The sequence below is a fragment of the Monodelphis domestica genome, chromosome 5, assembly GCF_027887165.1.
Source record: "Monodelphis domestica isolate mMonDom1 chromosome 5, mMonDom1.pri, whole genome shotgun sequence".
Classification (NCBI taxonomy): Eukaryota; Metazoa; Chordata; class Mammalia; order Didelphimorphia; family Didelphidae; genus Monodelphis; species Monodelphis domestica.
In genome coordinates this window covers 46977404-46994396 of record NC_077231.1, presented here as the reverse complement: position 1 = coordinate 46994396, position 16993 = coordinate 46977404, and the positions used below count along the sequence as shown (strand labels likewise).

The 16993-nt window shown below is 37.6% G+C and overlaps 1 protein-coding gene across 13 annotated transcripts in view; it reads right to left on the bottom strand.

Moving 5' to 3' along the window:
- CNOT2 (CCR4-NOT transcription complex subunit 2) overlaps positions 1 to 16993 on the bottom strand; it is a 207503-nt gene that overhangs the window by 149210 nt on the left and 41300 nt on the right. Inside the window, exon 1 of one of the 13 annotated variants that reach the window (XM_056800721.1) lies at positions 1033 to 2530. The exons of the other annotated variants lie outside the window; for them this stretch is intronic. The gene's annotated coding sequence lies outside the window, so the exon portion shown is untranslated. Of the gene's footprint in view, positions 1 to 1032; positions 2531 to 16993 lie in introns of those variants that run through there. 13 annotated transcript variants of the gene reach the window in all.

Genomic DNA, 16993 nt, shown 5'->3' with positions numbered 1-16993 from the left:
AAGGGCTTTGAATGCCAAACAGAGCATTTCATATTTACTCCAGGAGGCAAAAAGAAGCCACTAGAATCTATTAAGGGGAAGAGAAGGACTGGAGATTGGCATGATCAGATATGCATTGTAGGGAAATCACTCTTATGGCTGAAAGAAGACTGGAATGGGGAGAAACTTGAGGCAGGTAGACCTACCAGCAGATTCTAAGTCATCAAAGGTTAAGGTGATGAGGTCCTGCACTACAGAGGTGACAGTATCAAAGAAGAACAGAGAACATTTTCTTTTTTTTATTGTTATTGTTGTTTTCTTTTTTTTTTAATTCTTATTTAATTAATTAAGAGAATATTTTCAAGAAATGGTGCACAAGTGAAGCTGGCAGGCCTTGGCAAAAGCTTGGATATGGGGAACAAGGAATAGTGAGGAAATCTGAGATGATGACTCCTGTGTTGAAGGAGTCTGATGGCCTAGGATGACACTGTTGCCCTCTACAATAATAAAGAAGGGGAGAGGGAGAGTAGAAACAGACAAGGAGAAAGATTTAGGGGGAAAGATAATGAATTCTGTGTGGGATATATTGATTTTAAGATGTCTACTAGACATCCAGTTTGAGATGTCTGAAAGGCACTTGGAGATGGTATATTGGAAGTCAGCAGAAAGGCAGGGGCAGGAAAGGTAGGTTTGAGAATCATCAGCACAGAGATGGTAATTTAAAAACAAACAAACAACAAAAAAAAACCATGAGAACTAACGATATCACCAAATGAAGTAGGATAGAAGAGGGCCCAGGATAGAACCCAAAGGACCACCTACTGAGAGTGTGATCTGGAGGAGGATCCAACAAAGGAGACAGAAAAGGAGCAGTCAGATAGGAGAAAAACCAGGAGAGAGTAGTAGCCCAAAAACCTAGGGACCGCCAGGGAATTGTCTTATTTAACTACATTAATACCCTTTGGAGACCCTAAGATTTTAAAGAGACACTTTCTTTTCTTCAACCCCACTACATCATCATATAATTTCTTTTGATTGTTCAAATAAATTTACCTTTCTAGGTCTTTCTTGATTGTTGTTTGTACTTAAATTGCTGTTCAGCTCAGGTCTTTTCATCAGTAATGCTTGGAAGTCCTCTATTCTTTTAAAGATATATTTTGCCCCCATAGATTATACTCAGCCTTTTGAGATAATTTATTCTTGATTTTAAGCCCCATATCATTTGCCATAACTGGAATACTACATCCCAAGATCTATCATTTATATTAGAATGTACTAGGTCTTGTGATACTGGCTGTAGCTCTTTGATACAGTAATTCCTTTCTGGATGCTTGTAATATTTTTCCTTTAATGTAGGAACTGAATTTTCTGGCACTTTTCCTTTTGGAGTTTCTTTCAAAAGGTGATTGGTGAAATCTTTGTCTTCACTTTTTCCTCTGGTATAAGTCTGGGCAGTTTTCATTTATGATTTCTTGGAAGTACAGAATCCAACCTTTTCCTTTTAATGTCTAGGTTTTTAAGAAGTACAGTGATTCTTAAATTTTCTCTCCCTGATCTGTTGTAAAGGTTAATCTTTATTTGTATCAGATATTGTGTGCTTTCTTCTTTTTAATGAATCTTTTGGTGTTATTCTAATATTTGTTGTTATCTCATGTAATCATTAATTTCTGTTTGGTATATTTTAATTTTCTAAGAATCTTATTACTTGGGTAAGGTTTGCATTTGTCCTGTTCAGAATAATTTATTCTCCTTCCAATTCTTTCCTTCAGAATTATTCTAATTTCATTTCTTCTAGGTATTCATGTAGTCCTTATGACAAATCCTTTATCCCTCCCCTCATCTTTTGAGTTTGTTTGCAGATTTTATAGGGTTATTCTCTCCTATATTTAATTTTGGGGCATCTCTAGAGTTAGAACAATTCCTTACAGTGTTTAATATACCTCTGACCTCTGTATACTCATCTCTCTAGCCTTAGTTCCTGAATTGGGGTTTTGTGCCACTGCTAAATTCTATCTCCTGCTATACTTTTAGGTAAGAGTGGTCAGCCCCTCTGAGATTCAACCTGGTTCACCTGGGTTCCTGCACTGCCCTCCATCCACCTGCCAAGGTAAGATCCTCCCATTGAATCTTTTGTGTTCAGGGTTCTGGAACTTCAGGGTCCTATAAGGCATCTCAGGACAAAGTGCTAGGAAAACAGCATCCCACTCCTGATGACTTCCAAGGTATTCAAATGTGGATTTTTGACCACTCGAGGGCTTTCTCGCAAGAATTCTTCACTCTTATTTCCTCCAGACACAAATCCTTACAGTTTAAATGTGTCTCTGTTCATGCTGGGCTAACAGCTTGTTTACCTAATCATTGGCAATGTCTTTGCTGGACACTCCCTTCCCTATTCTTGTGTAGTTCTGTAGTGGATTTCTTGATTACTTATTTGACTACATGTGATTTTCTTGGCTTTTGCTGCAGGAGGTCTACAGAAACCTCCTGCCTACCTCTATTCAGGAAGTCTTCTTGGCCAGAAGTTCTAATCGTACCACTTTCAACAATGATCTCATCCCTTCTAGAACCTTATTCTAACACAGAATTTCAGAGTTGGAAGGTACTACACATTGGCCATTTATTCCAATATATAGTGAAGGGGAAAAAAATCCCCTCTTCAATGTATGTAACAAACAGTCACCCAGATTTGTTTAAAGTTTCCAAAAATGTGCTCACAATCAGGATGTACCACTTCTTAGGGCAGCTCATTCTATTTCTGGATATCTCTAATTATTGGAAAGTTTTTACCTTAAATCAAGTTCTCAATTTGTCTCTTTGCAACTTCTGCTTCCTTGCTCCCATTTCTGTACCCTTAAGTACGAACAAGTCATTCTCATCCACATGACAGTAATTCAAACTCAAAAACAGTTTTTTCCCAGCTCCTTCAAGCAATATGGTCTGTCCCCTCTCTTTAATCCCTCCTGAACACTACCTGCTTATTCTTAAATTTTGAACACATTTGAACACAATTAAAAATTGAACACATTAGTCCAAATGTAGAATAACCAGATAGAAAAAGAACAAAATTATCAAAGTATAAACAAGATAGCAGATCCTAGTGGATAGAACTGGGCACTGGCTTTAAAATCAAGAATACTTGGGTCCAAGCCCCATCTCTCAACACCTACTGACTGTGTCCCTGGGCAAATCACTTAATGTCTCAGTGACTCTTTAAGACTATCTGAAAAGGTAAAGGGAGCTCCAAGAATTCATAGATCTAGTACCTGTCTCAATTATATCAGCTCCACAGTCTTGGATAACATACTTTTCAATACAGGTAAGGTAACATTAAGTTTCTTGGTTGTCATTTCAAATTGTTGGCTTATATTAAACTGGCATTCCACTAAAAATTCCAGCTCTTCTTCAAACCAAAATGATGGCCATGATTCCCTTATTACTGATTTTTGATGTTAAGTTTTTTTAAAACCTCAAGCCTATGACTGTTATTAGCCTTATTAGACTTTACCTTCAGGACAATGTTGTCAAGTTCTTTCTGAATCCTGACTATGATTTACTGCATTAGCTCTCCCTTTCAAATTCTGTGGCATCTGCAAATATTATAAACACACAAACTAAACCTTCATTCAAATCACTGAGATCACTGAGAGAAAACAAAGTTAAACACCAAAAAAAGTGAAGATTATCTCCCCTAGTATTGCACTGAAGATCTCCTTCCATGATGAAATTAAACCATTCACTTGAACACACCACTATTAGTTGCTGATATAATACATCAATATACAATCCAAGTACAGAGATCTCTCAGGCTTTCCCAAGACTATGAAGGCTTAGTAATGGAATCTGTTTGACACTGTGGAATACAATGCTGTTCTATATTCACTCTATTTCTGATTCAAAGCAACTACTGTTTATCACCTCAGTTGCCATTTCTAACCACTGTCATCTTTGCTACTGATCTTTGCAACTCTCCCTCCTTTTTTTTCTCTCATGACCTTCTGGTAGATATTTACATTTACAGAGCATGGCCCTTATAGATATCACTAGCCAATCAGGGCGTTCTTTTCCTTGCACTTTTGAAAAGTAAACCAACCACAGTTTTTCTCATAATTTGTGTTCAATGGGTACTTATACAATGGGATCTCACCCAAAAAAACTGCTTTCTTTTCCTAACTAATCTTGAATCATTAGTTATAATAGACACTTCAATGTTCTGAGACTCTAAGGTCCAAATAGCTAATGTTTTATCATATTAAGATGGGGGAGGTTGGGGAGGAGGGAGCTAGGTGGCTCAGTGGACTGAGAGCAAGGCCTAGAGACAGAAGGTCCTGGGTTCAAATGTGGAACTTCCTAGCTGTATGACTCTGGGCAAGTCACTTAACCCCCACTGCCTAGCCCTTACTGCTCTCTTGCCAATACACAGTAATGATTCTAAGATGGAAGGTAAGGGTTAAAAAAAAAAACAGGGCTGAAAACTTTAAGTTATCAATATTTAAAACATAATGGTAGAAGCTTGACAGGATAAAAACAAAGACTCGCTTACTTTACACAGCAGAATAGATAAAACTGCAGGTGGAGCTCTGTCACCTGAAGAACATTGAAGAAGTCACCTTTGCTTGAGTTACTTAAATAATTAAGGTGGTCCGATAGATGACATAAAAGGAGCTTTTAACGTATGGAGATTCCCTCTTCCAATAAAAGCTAGTACTTTTTCTTCAAGTTATAGTCTTAAAGAGTTTCTTAAAGCACTGAGACATCAAATGATTTGCCTAGTCAATATGTGTCAGAAGCAGGACCTAAACCCAGGAATTGGCTTCTAAGCCAGATTCTCTTTATCTGTACCATGTTGCCTCTCAGGAAAAGATTAACTTATTAATTAAATATCTGAGTGGTCACAGTGTCCATGGTTCTGTACAAGCCAGCATATAGTTGCCTACTTATTATACTTTACTCTATAACCATAAAAAATAAGTATGAAATGTTAGGATATATGTAAATCAACAATTCTGAATCATGTTATACTATTCATAGTAAGCAGATGCTATCTAGATTACACCATAAATTCAATGAATATTATTTTTAAACTGAAATATTTGAAAAAATCTTAAAACATCACAAGAATAGTGTTAGTTCTTGTAATTATACTACAAGAAAGGAAGGAAGCCTAATGAATAGAAATAGTGCTAGACTTGGAATCAAGAGAGACCGAGCATTCCACCTCTGCAAAATTGCTAGCTGTATGACTCAAGAAAGTCACAACCCTCTTTGCCTCAGTTTCCTCCTATGTTAAATGAACTGGAGAAGGAAATGGAAAACCATTCCAATATTTTTGCCAAGAAATCCCCAAATGGAGTTACCAAGAGTTAGTCACAACTGAACAACAAAGCAACACTCAGTCTGAAATGTTCAAGAGGCTGCGCAAGGTAAGTAAATGTTTGAGTTTGGGGATTCTGAGATGCAGCAGAACAAAAGATGATCAAAAATCTCTACTAATTCCAGCACTAAGAACAGAACCCACTAGGCTCCCTGAGACAGGGTGAACCAACCCAAATCAGAAGAACAGAGCAGGTTAAGATTTTCATATTGCTCAGGTCTGGGATGTGGCCATGAGTGACTCGGATTCACTCAGTAAGGAGGAAAAAAAGAGGAAGAAAAAGAAGGAAGGAGAGAAATAAATATCCAATAGGATCTTTGATATTAAAAAAAAAAAACTAGGTGAGAATTCTGCAAATGGATCTGGAAGTCATCTGCAAAGAGGTAATTAAACTGGTGAAGGTATGAGGGGAGAGCAAAACGGATTCCAGAAAGAAACTTGGAGTATGCCCACTATTATAAAGCAGGATAAGAATGATGATCCAGCACAAGAGACTGAGAAGGAGCTAGCATACAGGCAGGAAGGGCCTAGGAAAGGAAAGGAAAGAAAATATCACTAAAGCCCAGAGAGCAAAGAGTATATAAGAGTGTATCAAAAGAGGAAAGAAGGCAGGAAGGATGAAGACTACAAAAACCCCATCAGATATGGCAATTACAGAAATCACTGGTACCTTTTAGAAAGAATAGTTTCAGTTGGATGAGGAAGGTACAAACCAGACTGCAAAGGATTATGAATTGAGAAGTAGAGAACTAAAAGCAATGGATGGAGACAACTTATTCTAAAAGGATGAATAAAAATGTGAGAAAAGAAAGCAGGATGTTAGTTTGAGGGATCTAGTGAAGGTTTTTTAAATTTGGGAGATTCATTTATTTGCAAGCAGAGAAACCAATAGAAGAGTTAAAGATTAGAGAGAAAGATTATTAAGGGCAAATCTAGAGGGGTGGGCTCTGGCAAGAGGAAGGACTACCTCATTATAAGCCACTGGGAGAAGGGAGAAAGTAGGGGGTCTTGAGATGAAGGGAAGAGAAGAGGGAGGCTCAGATGATATGGGCTCAATTATCTGAGTAAAATAAGAGGTCAGGTTCTCAGCTGAGAAAAGAAATTTTGTGGCAAGTGAGAAAGGGAATCAATTATGGAGCTTTAAACGGTCTGCCTCATCACCAGAAGGAACCAGTTGGAGTTGGATAACATAAATTTATAGTGCATGCAGTCAGAATGCTTGTGCAGTTTCTGTTAGCAGCATTCAAGAAGGCTCAGAAGAGGTAAAAGTAACCCTGCCAAGAAATTTTAAGATGAGGAGCAATAGAACAAGAGTGAATTGAGAGTGGATAATAGCATGAAGCTGAATTGGTTAACTACAGAGTCAAGACTGAGAAAAGAAAGAAAAGTCAGTGCAAGACTAAGAAATAGAAGAAGTGGAGGTCACAATGGGAGGGTAAAGTCAAGTCTAAAAGGGTGAGGCACAGGGAGAGACAGAATGATAAATTCTGGTCAGATAAAGTTGAGTAGGTAAATAGAACTCCTGTAGATAATAATGTATGTAAAGAACTTTCCAGACCATTCAATGCTATATAATGGTCAATTATTTTTTACTGTTGCATGTCATAACTAATATGAAAATTAGACAATTCAAGGATATAAGCTTATGGTGATGATAATAACTAAAATACAATGCTTACTATGTGACAAGCACTGCTACATTCTTTACAATTATTATCTCATTTGATCCTCACATCACATCAGCCCTCAGAGGTAGGTGCCATTATAGTCCCCATTTTACAGATGAAGAAACTGAGGCAAACAGAAGTTAAATGATTTGTCGAGGGCATATAGCTAGTAAGTACCTGAGGTTGAATTTGAACTCCAGTTCATCTGACTCCAGGCCTGATATTCTACTTACCCAATAGGTTTCTTTTATATAGAAAAAGCATTATTCATGTAGACTGAGGAAAAGTGAAATGTAAATTTGTGAAAATGTAACTCAGAATTATATATCACTTTCAAGTTCATAACTCAATCAAATCAAATCTAGTAAAACACTAATCAAAATTCTTCATGGATCCAGTTTTAAAAAAGAAATTCTCTGTAAATAGCTTATTATATGCAAAAGGATTAAAAACTATTCATTTTCTTTAAGAATTTAAGATATTCTCACTTGCTTACAGTATTCATTTTTCTAATATAGAAAAATTACTTATTACTAATAGATGGTAAACTTGGTTAGTTTCTGCTATAACAACAAAATCCAAACTACTATAGACTGAAAGATAACCATGCAAAGATTTATGACAGTTATAAATGTTAACTGAATAGAGGAAAAAAAATAACCACTAATAATTAAACAAAAATTCAAAACACCTAGAAAAAAAAATCAAGAATGCTAGCCCTGTAAATTTAAAATGGGTTTTTCAAGATCCAGAGAATATCAAAATGTTCATCATCAACATTAGGCCAATTGCCAATAACACACATAAGTATCCTCCTGCACTCTGGCGTTCTCTTTCCCACACACAGCACTACACCAGACATCTCTGTGCCTCAATTGAGTTAATATTTATAAATATTTATTAGCAGAGCCTGACATTTAAAATGCTTCTTCCTTTCCCTTTTGCAGGGGCCATCCTCCCATACCTGGAATGATAGTATCCTCACGTAGGTCCACCAAATCCCTCACTTTCTTAAAGATATAATTCAAGCCTCATTTGTTACCTGAAGCTTTTCCAGATTTCAACTGCTAAAAAAAAAAAGGCTCCCCAACTCACCATTTAACAACTTTATATTTATTTTGTGGATACCTCTATGTGTACACACTGCCTATTCTGACAAAATATAAATTCCTAGAGAGTAGGGATTATTCCATCCTTGTCTCTGTGTCTATAGGTACTTATTAAATGCTTGTTGATATGATTTTTTAGGAATATATACACATGTACAGTGGTAAAAGTTGACATTTATGGATAAAATGCTTCATATGGAAATTTTAAGCTAAATCATCTAATTATCACAGGATAAATTCAGGCTTTTCTCTAAACAGGTTGCTGTGAGTGGCACTATATTACAGAAGGAATAAGTTTTTTAAATTTAAAATTTTTAAATTTAAAAAATTTTAGAAGACACTCTGTGATGAAATGTCTTTATTGTATTAATAGCAATTCTGAATCATTAGCAGGAAATATCTATTATGACAAGACAGACACAAAGCAGCTACAAAGTAATTGAAAAGTTGGATGTAAATTATTTCCTAATCTACAAAATGGGGAAAATCTAGGGGAGGTCCTGGGTTCAATTCTGTTCAGTCCTCAAACATTATATATTAGGTGCCCAAGAAATTCAAAGTTTACACATGTAACACAATTCTTGCTCCTACTGAACTTATATCCATTGAGAAGATCTGAATCTGAGGCTCCCCGAACCAGTAGGAAGATAGAAAAAGGATAGAAGTTTTGGATACCCTGAGGGGCGTGGTGGAGCCAAGTTATAGATATGAGGTGGCAGAAATGAGTCACAAACCAGGCCTTATTGATTATAATAGGGCCACAGCATAACCCCGATCTTTAGGATGTTGCAGAGGCATGATCCATCCTGAGATCCACAATTAATACCACACAGGTCAGAGACATGATAGAGAAAAGAGAGTGCCTGGCCAAAAGCCAGGTCCCAGGTGGGAGAGGTAGATAAGGAAAGGAATTAAAGCCAGAGGCCAAGCTCCAGTAAGGACAGAATCAGTGAGAGCTGAGATCCAAGAGAGGAAGAGGAGGCGGAGCTTGCTGTGGCCCTGTATTTAATCTCTTTGATATGCAAATATACACAATACATAGGGATGATTATCATTGGTTAATGACAAGGTATAGGTGTGGTTTCTCTTAGCCAGGTGAACACAAAGAAACCTGTTTTCCCGCCTAACCTGGGGGAAGCTGGGGTCAAGGGTCAGAGGCTTTCCCAGCCATGCACAAGACTGAGCATGCTCTCTTCTAAGACAATCTTTACATTCTGTTTCCCTTGTCCCTAGATAGGTGTGGACTGCTACAGAATCTTAGAAAAAATGCAAAACGGTACATGATAAATGAAAGAGTAGCACAAACCAAATACCCTAGGTCCAAGGTGGAAGAGGATCCCTTCCTGTTTCCTGTATGTTGCACTTGCACTGTACTATAAAAGATCAATAGGCATGTACTAAACATCATATGTAACAGGTACAGTGGCTAGGCAACAGGGATGACAAGTACGAAGAACAAAATAATCATTGGTCTCAAGGAGCTGATATTCTTTCAGAAGAGAAAATAATCCATATAGAAGTTATGAAGACTAGAGGGGAAAGGAATAGTCTGTACCTATGATTTCAAATGAGTAAAGAAGGGAGGAGGAGGGTGCTCCGCTAATATCTACCAATACAAGTCAACATCATTTCTGCAACTTATAGTCTTAAAAGGCTGCCTAACAGTAGTATCAAACTCAAATAGAAGGACAATCAATCTGTCTTAGAAAACCACAAATTAACATTATCTATGTTATACTGTATTCTTTTTTCTTCTGTTAAACATTTTCCAATTGCATTTTAATCTGACTCAGTCCCCGCCCAGCCCCACCCACCCACCCAGTTTTACAGGTCCCGAGCCTGATACTTCTGGCCTAGGAGCACTAATAGGTGATTAGTCCAAGGTCACACAATTAATATGTGTGTCAAAGGCAATATTTTGACAGTGAAAGACACTAGAATTCAAATTCCATATTACCCATCTCTTTCTACAAAACAATCAACACAGAAAATACCAATTTCTAACAGTTGCTTCTAATAGCTCTTCTGCTATCAACATCATCAGCTTAATTCTACACATATATAGGTTATTCCTTATTTCCCTCAAATAACTCCCACTTCATGATCAGTGTTCTCATCTGGAATATCAAGGTCCATTTCTCTAGAGAGAACAAAGTTTGGACCATAAGTCCAGTCACTCTTCTTCCAGTCTTTCAAAAGAGAATCAAATAGCCTTGAAAAAGGTCTGGATTTTCAGTGGACTGCACGGATGAACAAGAAACACCAAAACTAAGAAAAGCTGTAATAAAAACCAAACTAAATGCTATATTTTGTTCTCTTAGATAGGGCTGAAGGGAAAAGTAATCTCAAACTTCCCAAGAGAATAGTGCTTCTATTAACAAAAAAGAATGATTTATAATATAAATGGCACGTCTTTGTAAATAACATTCACAACATGGTACTGATTCTGAAGCCAGGCAGGTCAAAAATGGAGAAAGAAAACTATAGACCAATCTCCGTAATGAACATAGATGCAAAAATCTTAAACAGGATACTAGCAAAAAGACTTCAGCAAGTGATCAGGAGTGTCATTCACTATGATCAAGTAGGATTTATACCAGGAATGCAGGGCTGGTTCAATATTAGGAAAACCATCCACATAATTGACCATATCAACAAGCAAACCAACAAAAATCACATTATTATCTCAATAGACACAGAAAAAGCCTTTGATAAAATATAACACCCATTCCTATTAAAAACACTAGAAAGCATAGGGAGAAGGGTCCTTCCGAAAAATAATAAACAGTATATATCTAAAACCATCAGCCAACATCATCTGCAATGGAGATAAACTAGATGCATTCCCAATAAGATCAGGAGTGAAACAAGGATGCCCATTATCACCTCTACTATTTGACATTGCACTAGAAACACTAGCAGTAGCAATTAGAGAAGAAAAAGAAATTGAAGGCATTAAAATAGGCAATGAGGAGACCTAGCTATCACTCTTTGCGGATGATATGATGGTCTACTTAAAGAATCCTAGAGAATCAACCAAAAAGCTAGTCGAAATAATCAACAACTTTAGCAAAGTTGCAGGATACAAAATAAACCTACATAAGTCATCAGCATTTCTATATATTTCCAACACAGCTCAGCAGCAAGAATTAGAAAGAGAAATCCCATTCAAAATCACTTTAGAAAAAATAAAATACTTAGGAATCTATCTGCTCAGACAAACACAGGAACTATATGAACACAATTACAAAACACTCTTCACACAACTAAAACTAGACTTGAGCAATTGGAAAAACATTAACTGCTCATGGGTAGGATGAGCCAATATAATAAAAATGAACATCCTACCCAAACTTATCTATTCATTTAGTGCCATACCCATTGAACTTTCAAAAAATTTTTTACTGAATTAGAAAAAACCATAACAAAGTTCATTTGGAAGAACAAAGGATCAAAGATATCCAGGGAAATAATGAAAAAAAAAATACAAAGGAAGGTGGCCTTGCAGTCCCAGATCTCAAACTATACTATAAAGCAGTGGTCATCAAAACAATTTGGTACTGGCTAAGAGACAGAAAGGTAGAATAGACTTGGCGTAAATGACCTCAGCAAGACAGTCTATGACAAACCCAAAGATACCAGCTTTTGGGACAAATATTCACTATTTGATAAAAACTGCTGGGAAAATTGGAAGACAGTGTGGGAGAGATTAGGTTTGGATCAACATCTCACACCCTACACCAAGATGAACTCAGAATGGGTGAATGACCTAAATATAAAGAAGGAAACCATAAGTAAATTAGGTGAACACAGAATAGTATACATGTCAGACCTGTGGGAAGGGAAAGATTTTAAAACCAAGCAAGACATAGAAAGAGTCACAAAATGTAAAATAAACAATTTTGATTACATCAAATTAAAAAGGTTTTGTATAAACAAAACCAATATAACCAAAATTAGAGGGGAAGCAACAAATTGGGAAACAATCTTCATAACAAAAACCTCTGACAAAGGTCTAATTACACAAATCTATAAAGAGCTAAATCAATTGTACAAAAAATCAAGCCATTCTCCAATTGATAATGGGCAAGGGGCATGAAGAGGCAGTTTTTAGCCAAAGAAATCAGTATTATTAATAAGCACATGAAAAAGTGCTCTAAATCTCTGATAATCAGAGAGATGCAAATCAAAACAACTCTGAGGTATCACCTCATACCTAGCAGATTGGCTAACATGACAGCAAAGAAAGTAATGAATGTTGGAGGGGATGTGGCAAAGTTGAGACATTAGTTCATTGCTGATGGAGTTGTGAATTGATCCAACCATTCTGGAGGGCAATTTGGAACTATGCCCAAAGGGCAATAAAAGATTGTCTGCCCTTTGATCCAGCCATAGCACTGCTGGGCTTGTACCCCAAAGAGATAATAAGGAAAAAGACTTGTACAAGAATATTCATAGCTGCGCTCTTTGTGGTGGCCAAAAACTGGAAAATGAGGGGATGCCCTTCAATTGGGGAATGGCTGAACAAATTGTGGCATATGTTGGTGATGGAATACTATTGTGCTAAAAGGAATAATAAAGTGGAGGAATTCCATGGAGACTAGAACAATCTCCAGGAAGTGATGCAGAGTGAGATAAGCAGAACCAGGAAAACATTGTACACAGAGACTGATACACTGTGGTACAATCAAATGTAATGGACTTCTCCATTAGTGTCAATGCAATGTCCCGAACAATATGCAGGGATCTTGGAGAAAAAACACTATCCACAAGCAGAGGACAAACTGTGGGAGTAAAAACACCAAGGAAAAGCAACTGCTTAACTACAGGGGTTGAGGGGATATGACTGAGGAGAGTCTCTAAATGAACACCCTAATGTAAATACCAACAACATGGAAATGGGTTTGAATCAAGGACACATGTGATACCCAGTGGAAATGTGCATTGGCTATGGAGGGCGGGGGGGGGGGGGGGGGGTGGGGGGTGGAAGGAAAAGAAAATGATCTTTTTTTTCCAATGAAAAATTTTTGAAAATGAGCAAATAAAATAATGTTTAAAGGGGAAAAACATAAAATAAAATTAGGGAGATGTCTAAAGATAAAAAAAAAGAAGAAGAACATTCACCATAGGTAAAAATAATAAAGAGACAAAGGGCTAGGGACAAGGCTAACTCCCTGTCTGGAATGGTATAAAGAGGACACTTGGTCTGGTATGTGTTGGTTCCTACTGATCTATGAGGATCTAGGGAAGAATAATAAAAGTTGACATTTATATGGTGCTTTAATGCTTCCACCATCTCAGTTGGTTCTTCAATTCAGCCAATTCCATCAATACTAAATATCTTTTTTTATGTGCAAGAGTAACACAGAATTAAGTACTGAAGATACAAAGAAACTAAATCCAAAAATGATCCTGCCTAAGAAACTACAAAGTGATGCTAAAGGGATTATTGTCTCTATTTTACCCATAAGGAAACAAAGGATTCCACAGACTAAATGATTTATTTTTGGTAATTTAGCTCAGCTTCAAAGATCCAAATAAAAGCACATAGTTCTCATGATTTCAACAGCTATACTGTGGGGGTTGGGAGGATAAGGGAATCTAAAAGACTAGATCTTACAGTAAACTTAAGCCAGCGCTTGTCCCAAATGTCTGATATGTGCATAGGACAGGATATCTGGCTCTCAGCATCTCCCAGAAAGAGATCTCCAGGAGCATCAACAAGTTCAACAAGTCCCAGGAGAAGAAGAGAGAGAAATAACACTGCTAGAAGAATTCAAGGCCATTCTCCCAAAATAATTATCTTATTTTTCCAATGTTGTCCCCCTCCCACCATGCCAGGAATGCTCTCTTCTCATCTCTACTTCCCAGATGTCTTGGCTTCCTTCATATTTTAGTTAAATACCCATCTACTACAACAGCCCTTTCCAAGGGTTCTTGAATCATAATGCTTTCTAAGATTACCTCCACTTTACCCAGCATATATTTTATTTGTATATAACTATTCACATGTTGCCCCCAACACACACACATACACACATACACACACACACACACACACACACACACACACTCCTTTATTAAGCTCCTTTAGTCAGTCAATAAACATTTATAATCAGTTCTGCTATAACCAATATTTGCTGTTTTTTAGTTGTATCTGACTCTTTAGGATCCCATTTGGATTTTCTTGGCAAAATACTGAAGTGGTTTGCCATTTCCATATCCAGCTCATTTTACAGATGAGGAAACTGAGACAAAGTTAAATGGCTTGCCCAAGGTCATATAGCTAGTAAGTGCCTGACGTTACGCCCTTAGGAAGATGAGTCTTCCTGACTTCAAGTACACCACTTCATCCTCTGCTGGGCCATGTTTTCAGAAAGTACATAGCTATGAAAAATTATGCCATGAAAATCAAAGAGCTTAGAGGGAAAATGGATTTACAGGCACAAAGCTCCAAAACTTTGTCAATAACACCTTAAAAAAGAAAGAAAAGAATCTAATGAAAATGATAACAGTTTTCTCCATGTCAAATGGTTAAGAAATACGTAAATGCTACAATAAATAAGGTTCATACCTGCAGCCTCAACTCTGAGCTGCAAGAGCCATTTGGACAGGCCACAATAGCAGGCCGCCAGCCATATGCAATGGGGGGAGGGCAGGAGCAAGAAAGGGAAAGAAATGGGGAGTAACCCTTCTTCCTTCTAGACTAGGGACTGTAAATTTTTAGATTTACTCCACCCTGCTTAGTCTTTAGAATTTTAGCAACCAGGAATGTATACACCCCCACTTAAGGATTGAGTGTGGGGGAGGAAGGTCTATGATCTGTGTGAGCTAGCAAGTAACAAATCAGAAACAACTGACTGACCCCCTGGGCTGTCCAAAGCCAGGTTTAAGCCACCATTGGTACATGTGAGACACAAGAAATGATGTAAAGAACTGCCTTCATATTTTGCGTCACTTCCTGTGAGAGGACAGGGCAGTGGAACTTGACTTGGAGGAGCTCGAGCATGAGATCTTAGACTGCTTACCTGAGATGATCACATGGTGAGTATTAAGGTCTGGAGGCCACAGTCTCTGGAAAGGCCCATCTCTTGGGACCCCCTTTCCTTGGCTTTTCTCTCTCTGTCATTCTTAATTTCTTCCTTCTATTGTAAATAAACCACCATAAAATTCCATTCTGACTTGAGTATTTCATTGGGATTTAGAATGTAAATCCCTGGCAACCAACTAAAAAATATATTTAGTCTCAACCCTAAATTTTACCCTTAACAGTATGAGGTGATGAAGGCCTGAACCAAGGGGGTAGCAGAGTCAGGAAAGAGAGCATTTTTAAAAGATGTTCATGAAGGTAAAATCAAGAGGCCTTGGCAACACTTTGAATCTGGAGGGCAGGAGGAGGGGAAATGAAGAAAAATGAAGAAGTCCAGGATGACACCTAGGCTGTGAGCCTGTTATACTGGGAGGAGGGACCTTAGAGAAAGAGGAAGATTGGGAGGGGAGGGGAGCCTGGGGTGACAATAACAAGTTTAGTCTTGGACACATTAATTTTAAGATGTCCATAGGACCTGTAATTTAAGATGTCTAAAAAGCAGTTAGAGAAATCAACAGAGTAGGCAACACCGCTGGACAAGTAGATCTGAGAATTATCACCTTTAAAATAGTAACTGAATCTATGAGAACTGATGAGATCACCAAATGAAATCGTAGAATCAGAGAAGGAAAGCAGGGTCAAGACAGAGTCCTGTAGAAAACTCTCTGGCCATGACCTAAGTGAAGATCTAGTAAAAGAGAAAGAGAGGAGATCAAATAGGTAGAAGGACCAGAAAACCTAGAGATGAGAGAGTATAAAGGAGAAAAAAAGTGATGAATTACTTCAAAGTCAATAGAGAAGCCCAGAAGGATGATAGCCTGAGAAAAGGTCATTGGATTTGGCAATTGTAAGAACAAAGACTATCCTCTGCCTGCCTTTGTATCACCAGTGATTAACACAGGGCCCTGTACAAGGTGTATTTTTAACAAATGCTAGATGATGGACTAGTGGACAATTAATTCTAAAGCCACCAAGACTGAAATTCATCCACACTAAGATATGTATCAGTCAATCAACAAGTATAGTGGACTGATAACCAAATGAAAGAGTTTCTGAACAAGAAAGGATTTTTGAAAGTTTCTAAGCCTTGCATTTTTTCCTATAAGGCAACTGAAATCCAGAGAATTAGTTAAGGGGCTTGCCTTAAACAAAGCAAAAATGAAATTTGAATCCAGGTTCAATTCTTTCCCCTGAAGCAGATGCTTTCCTATTTTTAGAGAGGGTGAGAGGAACCAGGGTTAAAAAGGATAGGAGAGTTTCAAATAAGAGGAGGGGAAGATGGAGAAAAGATAAGAAAGAATACAAACTCAACAGCACAGTTCTGTCAAGGACTAACTCTTTAGGTCAGAAAAGACATAAAGAAGCTGTAGATAGATCTTCCTGTCAAGAGTTTACACTAAATTCAGATTCAGGAGATTTATGAAGTTTTTGTTATTATAAAGCATACTGTTTGGAGAAGAAAGCAGTGCAGCAAGAGAAGAGAGAGAGATGGAAAGGATGGCTGAAAGGCTGGGATAGAAACAGAAACAAAGATTAGGTAGAAGAGAGGAGGGGTAAAAGGGAGACAGCAAAGGGTTCATTCCCCTAAAGGTTCTTAAATTGAAGTATAAATGTTGAATATCTTTTATTTCCTATCTAATTCACCATATCCCCTCCTCCTTTGCCCATAAAAAAGAAGCATAGGAAATGTTACAGAGCCATGTTGGTGAATCTATGGCCCAGAGACAGTGCTTCCTCCCTCCCATCTGGGGTAGGCAGGGGACTCACATGAAGCATG